Below are 8,066 nucleotides of genomic sequence, written 5' to 3'. Positions count from 1 at the left end.
CAGATTTGCTGCTAATGGCAGCAAACTGCCCTTGCTTCCTGGGGACTTGCAATGGGCCCCTGCCACCACCAGGGGAAGCTCTAGGCTGGTAGGGAGCACCAGGCTAGGAGACGGCTGTCTCCTGGCTGGGGCTGGAACATTGCTTCCTGGCCCTGGGGGGCAGCCTGCTGCCAGGGTGGGGACAATGCCCCCCTGCCCATCAGCAGGGAGTTCCCAGCCCTGACTCCCTGCTCAGAGCAGGGGACTTGGAAAGAGTTGCAGGGGAGGGCTAGGTCCCAACTCCCTGCCCCAATCTGCTGGTAGGGCAGCTAGCAGCAAGTCTCTGGCTGGGCAGGGATTCCCAGCTATAAGGATCTCCTAGCCTCCATCTCCAATCACAATGGCGAAGCAGGGGCTGAGAGATACTTCTCTCTCAGGTCCCCCTCCCTGATCGCGATCTTGGAGCATAGATATAGGGTCGGAGCATGTAGATGCACATGCTTACTGCCCAGTAAACTATGCAGTAAAGCGTCTCATGCTGACTCTAATCTTCAAACTTGTCAGCTTTTTATCCATATTTCAGTACAAAACAATTTTAGACAACTGTCCTGCTCCAACTGGAAAAGCTCCTGGAATATAATGATTTTAGCACCAAATGGGTGTCCACTTGTTTCACTGGCAGTTAAAGTTAGAGACTGGGATTTTCCTCGGGAAATAAAATCAAGACATAGTTAGATTTTTAATTCAGAAGAAATCTATGGCACTTTGTAGAGAGTCAGAAGGAGTAGATATGAATAATGAAATATTCATAAAAAGAGGAATTAATGTCCATAATACAGATGAGTACTCGAGGCAATATAGATAAATGTACTGGGTAATATTTAAATTGCCAATTGTTTGCGAGGTAAAACTCAAGACTGGTAAAAGTATCTGACTAGCAGGGATCCTGGTTTTCTGTGATTTAAAAAAATTCCCCCTTTTCAGTTTAAAAAAAAAAAAAAGGTAACCCTAAATCCACATTTTCCATGATTTAAATGAAACGCCACTGATATATGGATAGATATATAGTGGTGTTTCATTTTAATCATGGAAAAATGTGGATTTGGGGTAACTTTTTTGTAACCGAAAACTGAGGATTTTTTTAAATCAGAGAAAACCAGAAACCCTGCTGGTTGGTAACATTGGTATAAATGGATTTATGCATTATTGCACTATGCTATGCTATCAATAACAAATCAGTTCAAATATTTTTTCTGATTAAAAGAAAGTTGTGTAGGCATAGAAAGTAAATAGTTTATGCCAAACGTATTAAAATATTCTAGACTTAATTAAAAATTTTACATGCTGTCTTGAGCTATATACACACATTACTATAACATCTGAGATGTAAAACCTATAGGATGAATTTGACAAGCGTTCAAATATGATGTTTAGAAATGAAATATAATTTTCTATTATAAATATTTATCTTCCATTTATTTGCTGTCTGTTTACAGCACATTTTGCCAAATTGTCATTAATATCAGTATTGACTTCCTTGGAGTTACTCCAGATATGTACACCTACGTAATTGGAAGCAGAATGTTTCTTTGTGGTTAAGGAAACATCTATGCAAGAAAACAAAGAAAAGACACCACTGTAGCTATTCAGCATCCTAATGAGTAATTATTGAACGTCCCTGGATAGCATGGAGTCTGTAAAAGAAAGAAGTAATAGCTTAAACTTTGGGCAAGCAGGTCATGAACTAGATCTCAAAAAGATAAGCCTCCAGAAATTAGAGGAATTGAGAAATGCTTTCATAACAGTTACGATCAATTTTCAGATATGAGCCTTATGCCCTAATCCTGCCAAGGTACCTATGCTTTAGCTAAAATATACAGTATTGAGTCCCAGGTGACCACATCTGAACATGTGCTTAAGGGGATAGAAACTAATGACAGAAACACATGAACAAGTACAGCCTTCACTGTCTTCAGCTAATCCTTTCCATCACTTCCTTAGTCCTGAAAATAATGTCAGTTATCTTCACAGCCTTCTAGGCTGTTCCCAGTATATGTAGATATTAATATAGTTTATTACACTCAAGGTTAAGGTGCCAACAGATTCACAAATGTGCTTCAAAACTTGTCACTCTCAAGGTCTACAGTAGGTTTCAACCAAGCCTTCGTTGTCTGGAGCAACTTGTTTTTCATGTCTGACTTTCACATCAGTGCCTGTGGCTGTGATAAAACCAATTCCTCTGAATCATTTACTCGTTCTGGGACTTGAAATAAACAGCATCTATGGGATTCTAAGCACCGGGACTAATAGTATCCAAATAATTGCTCTTACCCGTAGTTATCAGAACATTCTACATTTCTACCTTAATAGTATAAAAAAGGATCAATTTAAGTTAGTTTGTGGTCTCTGGAGTAAAGCCTTAAGGCAGCAGTTCCCAAACTGTGGGTCGCAACCCCAAATGGGGGTCACAATATCAATGAATGGGGTAGCGATAAACAGGGATCTGGTGGGGGAACAGGTGATGCATTGGAGGGGTGGGGACATGGCAGGGGGACAGGGGAGCAAAAGCAACGCAGCAGAGGAGGGGATGGGTGATACAGCAGAGAGGGCATGTGCTCCCCGCCTTGAGAATCCTGCACCCAAAGCAGGGCGTGGGGCTGCAGCCAGGCTGGACCAGCTCTGAGCAGGAGCTGCCTCCACACCCTAGTGGGTGGGCCGTGGCATGGGAGGAAGTGCCACACTGCCATGACTGACAAGGTGAGGTCCGGCAGCATGAAGCTGTGCCTCTGCTACTGCCCAGCAGGGAGGGGGCTCCTCAGGTAGCAGACATGGTGCAGTGCTCCCTCCCACACCAGGTCCCTTCTGCTGGGCTGCAGGGACCCCTGGGGGGAGGGCAGCAGGGTGGGGAGCCCCAAGCCTGCAACAGGCTGCCCACATCCTCCCCTCCCTCACAGGCCCTGCTCTGGCCGTGCCGCCTACAAGGGAAGGGGCAAGGGAGCTGGACTCTGGTCTCTGCTCTGACCATAGCAGCCACTGCCTCCCATGAGTGGCAGCCAGGGCTCAGGGACTGATGTGGGAGGCAGAGGGCTGTGAACCCTGGTCCTGGAGCACCTGGGGAGGCAGGCTGCAGGTGGGTGCGAAGTGAGGGGCACCTAGGGGATGGAGGGCTTTGAGGTGTGAGTGCGGGGCCATGCTGAGGAAATGGGGTCATGACAAGGAAAAGTTTGGGAAGCATTCCATTAAGGTATGGTGATATATAAGGATTTGGAAATCAGAAATTCAACAGTTTAAGCAACTACAAACAGCAGACTTTTGTACAATTATTTACATTTTCTCTTTGGTTAATGCAGCTAGTATTTAAAATAACACGCTCTGTATCCTTTTGTTTGTAATTTATAAGATGAGATGTTAGAAATTATTAGGGGCTCTGTACTTTCCTCTAACAAGTGGCTTGTGCTTCTCTGAACCATTCATATTTACCTAATAAAAGTGTAAATATTTGCCATCATGACATTTAATGCTCTTTTAAGCTAGCCTTGTCTCTATGCAGTTAGTAAAACAAGCCCCCTCAATTACTATGCAAATATTATTCTCTTAATACAGGTTTCCCTCGCTTTATGCAGTAGATGCATTCCTGAAAAACTGTGCATAACTCAAATTCGCATAAAGGCAACCCACTTTACAAGGTAACAAATAAGGATATGTTCCAAGACCTCGACTGCATCGGCAGCAGGTAAGTCTTCTGGGGCAGGGCGGTGCTGGGCTCTTCCCGGCAGGGCGCTGGGCCAGGCTGCGCTTGGTGCGGGCAATAGCAGCGGCACTGGGAGGTGGGCTGCGTGGGGACTGCAGCCACCCCAAAATTCACTGTAGCTCCCATCCCAGTGCCGCCACCACATGCCTCAAGCGCAGCGCGGCCCACCCCCACCCCCACTGGGAAGAGCCCAGCCCTGGTGAGTGGGGCCTCGATCTGCCCCACCACCAGTGGTGAGGGAGGGAGTGGAGCTGGGCCTGGGGTTGGGGCAGGGCAGGGCGGGGGGCACGGCTCCTGCTGTTATGGGCTGCTGCTGTAGGCTGGGGGCCGCGCTGGGCTCTTCCCGGCAGGGGGTTGGGCAGCGCTGCACTTGGAGTGGGCAGCAGTGGTGCTGGAAGGGGGTGGGGTTGGGAGGCCATGGATGGGTGCAGCCCCACCCCCATAGCCCTCTCCCAGCACTGCCCACCCTCAATGCAGCCCAGCCTAGCCCCTGCCAGGAGGATCCTGGCGTGGCCCCAGGCCCACAGCAGCAGCCTGTAGCTGCAGGAGCTGCGCCCCCCCACCCCGCACCCAACAACCAGGGCAGGTGGTGGCAGCGCTGGGAGGGAGATTATGTGGGGGCTGCAGCCACCCCAAAATTTGTTGTAGCCCCCCCATAGTCTCCCTTCCAACACCACCATCATCCACTCTGTGTGCAGCACAGCCCAACCCCCCTGCCAGGAAGAGCCCGGCCCCAGGATCTGGAGTGAGTGGGGCCTTGATCTGCCCCCACCCCTGCCAGTGGTGAGGGAGAGAGTGAGGCTGGGGCCCAGCCCGTAGCAGCAGGAGCTATGCCACCCATCCTGCACCCCACCCCGACTGTACAGAGCCTGCTTCTGCCCCAGCCCCACTCCCTCCCTCACCACCGGCAGGGGTACAGATCGAGACCCCATTCACCCCAACTCCTGTTCCTACCTGTGACCCACTCCCTCCCTCGCTCCTGGGTCCTCGATCTGCTGTCCTGCCAACAGCCCTTTCCCCTGCCCCCACGTAATTACCTGCTGCTGATCACATAAGAGTGAATTTACGTCACATATAATGAATTTTGGGTATAAAAAGGGTCATTGCATAAGAGCAAATTCGCATATACAGAACCCACATAAAGTGAGGGACACCTGTAGTTTAGAAGATAGGAAGGAAAAGTGCTTAGTGCCTAAATTAATCAGAAATAGTGGAATCTCTTATAGCTTTGCCACAGATTTTCACTTCTGTCTCTCAGTGGGCATGTCTACACATGCTATTAATACACATTAGGCTTTCTGCACAGTAAAATACTGCACAGTAAGCATTCCCAGGAATGTATCTACACATGTGCCCTCTTGGACACACATTTGCGCCCAATGGCAGCAGCCCATCCAGGGCTGCTCCTGCCCAGCCAGAGGGAGCTCCATGCTCCAGGTGGGGCTGGGAGAGCTGTGCCAGCTGCAGGAGCAGCTGTCTCTCTCAGCCCTGTGCACGTGGGGACCCATCAACATGTACACAGAAGTGGGAGAGCTGTGGGGCTGCAGGGGCAGGTGCTTCTCAGGCCTGTGCACATGGGGACCCTGGCAAAATTGCTCCTGGTCAGCATCTACATGTGCTGTGCTGTGCTGTGCAGTAGCTACCACACAGTTAATCTACTACCTATATCAACAGGTAGTAACCAGCCATGCAGTCGACTAATTTACTGTGCAGTGAATGCAGCACTTGTAGATGGTGATGCTTTACTGCACAATAGATTAGTCTATCTAATGCAGGCCTGCCCAGTTTCTCAAATTAGCAGAGAGGCTTTTCTGTTGACTGACTACTATTCTTCAGTCCCACTCCCCTTAAAAATTGTGAAATGGTGCTAAACCAAAAACAAATGGGTTCTGTGTCTGTCTTGGATGGGGCCGCCTCTCAGTATCAAAGTAAAGTGATCCATCTGTTTCCAGGTTTTTACTAAAGAGAAATGCTGGAGATTATATACTATAGGCACTTGACAGTTTCAACACTTGCTACTTTGACTTTCTCATTGATTGCTCTTTCCTTGTAGTCTGATTTGTGCCAGTTATGATATATTATACGCAAGTTGTGATCTCAAGAGGCTATTTTCAGTAGATAGAGCCAACTAATGACAGGTTTGCTACATTTGTTCTCTAGTACAATGTCATGAGGATTTAAAAGACTTTAGAAGTAGCATGAAAGAGAGAGCTATCTCTGAACATATTTTTACCCAATTTGGTGTTTAATTGCTATGGAAATTTTTCATCTAATTAATTAAGTCTTTCTTCATTTAAAATAAGAAGAATGTAAGTTCTATTTATTTATGAAAACTTGAATTTAGGCATTGTTTACTTGTGGCTTCAAAAACCATTTACAATAATTAATAGTATTGGCAGTTGCCTCACTATTTGTAAAACCATCAGCTCCTCCACTGCAAGTTCCAGCTTGCATGGATAATATATACTTGCAATAAAATTTGTCTAATGCGAGTGTTGAATTCAGGTGCTTTATGATGGGTAGTGTTTCTGTTTACAAGTTTCAAGGGGCAAATCCTGGCAACATGTTCACCATTTACCCACTGCAGATCCTATAGAGTCTTCTTAGCCTTGATATTTTATATCATTTTATTGCAGCAGCAATCACATAAAATTATCACAGTTTCCTCGAATGACTTTTGAGCCATTTTGAAATGTTGGTTTATTATCCTCTTTTCTTAGGATTTCTGTCATTTTCTAGTTACCTGTATTTATTTTTACTTTTACAACTGATAATACATATTGATTCACATAATCCTTCCAACACAGTGATGGGCTTTTCAAGTGGCCTGGATTGCACTATGCCGCTACTTAAGTCTGACTTCAGTGATAGCCGAGTTAGTGTAGATTTTCAAAAGCAGGGTTGGCCTAATATCTTTCTAGTTGACACTGTTGGTTTAATCATTTTTCAGAAGTAAGCAGCAGAAAATGCCAATTTTGACAAATGAATCAATCGGGCTTTCAGGCAGCTTTGCAAAATGGGTTTTGAAATAAATTGAGATCCTGAAAATGCTTGTATGTCATTTAACAAAACAATCTGGCAAATAAGTAACTTTAAGAGATTTTCCTGATCAAAAAAGTTTCAAGATTCAGTATAAGCAATATTTTCCAGTAGGTGGTGCAAACCGTCTCAGTTTGAGCACAAAATGTAATTTAAGACTGTACTGTGAAGAACATAACGAGATTCCTCTGTTGTTTCTCTCTCATTTTATAAAGAATTTTGTTTTTACTTCACAGGAACATGTATTTCCTGCATAGATGTCTTTTTCTTGACCTCTCCTTCCTTCTGTGCAGTCTGAGAAGTGGCAAAATTCCTACGGAAATGGAGAAAGGGTTTAGATAAATGTTAAGTTACTGTGAATTACATAAGAAAAATGTTTTTGTTTTTTTTGTTTTTTTTTTTTTTTTAATATATTTTGTTGCATGTTTTCTTGTAAAATAAATGTTTTCAAGTACTCAAGAATAGTATTATTTCTATTAATGACTGTGGCTGGGTGGCAGAGTTTATTAGTGAACATAAAATAATCATAGAATCACACAGTTTATAATAATTGCTTTTAAATTAAATTAATAATTAAAAATGAATAAAATTAATAAAAACAAATAAGAGTAATTAAATAATAACTGCTTTTAAATTAATGTGCTGTTTGTTTCTACCCCGGAGACTTGAGTTGTATTGCAATTTAGACTCTGCATAAATTGAATGTTGTAGTCATTTAGTGTTTTCATAGTAGATATTTGTCTGCATAAAGTCATCCGCAATCCCTGTTTAGGATTGGCTGTAAAGTCTGGAAGGAAGCCTTCATAATCCTGGAGTAAGACCGAAACTAGACAAGTCCTAAATAGTTCCCAAGAGGATTTACATAAAGCCCACCGATTCCTCCAGAAGAGGAGACTATTAGTCCATTAATATCAGAGGCATTCTCTCAGCTTCAGTGGGCATTGGATCTGGTCCTAGTGAATGCTATGGCAATGTCCAGGCAGAATAAAGGAATTCAATAAACAACAGTCCTTTACATTGAAGTGGAGCAGTAAAGTCAGTTTAGTCTTGTATGAGAGTATTAACGGTATCTGAGAAAATGCATACATATATGACAAAGAGAAAGTTTTGACTAATTCTTCCCGGACATATCTACATGAGACACTTACTAGAGCCGTCTGATTAGCTCTACAGTAAAGTCTCAACATCTGCGTGTGTGGCCCTATTAGACTGCAGGAAACTAGTTAACTCTACAAGGGCTAACCCATGGCAAATACAAGTACTATTATTTGGCAGAGTTCTTTAGCGCGCAGCAATG

At 44.4% G+C, this 8,066-nt stretch overlaps 1 long non-coding RNA gene across 1 annotated transcript in view; it reads left to right on the top strand.

Annotated features, from left to right (window-relative positions):
• The window catches only part of LOC112550764, a 7,790-nt gene extending 636 nt beyond the window's left edge, over positions 1-7,154 (top strand). Inside the window, exons 2-3 of the long non-coding RNA XR_003094766.1 lie at positions 3,583-3,665; positions 7,006-7,154. This is a non-coding gene — a long non-coding RNA (uncharacterized LOC112550764). The remainder of the gene's footprint in view (positions 1-3,582; positions 3,666-7,005) is intronic.
• Positions 7,155-8,066: the final 912 nt, after the last annotated feature.

The sequence above is a fragment of the Alligator sinensis genome, unplaced genomic scaffold (assembly GCF_000455745.1).
Source record: "Alligator sinensis unplaced genomic scaffold, ASM45574v1 scaffold193_1, whole genome shotgun sequence".
Taxonomy (NCBI): Eukaryota; Metazoa; Chordata; order Crocodylia; family Alligatoridae; genus Alligator; species Alligator sinensis.
Note: the sequence above shows the minus strand (reverse complement) of the source record. Positions and strands in the feature narration are given on the sequence as shown.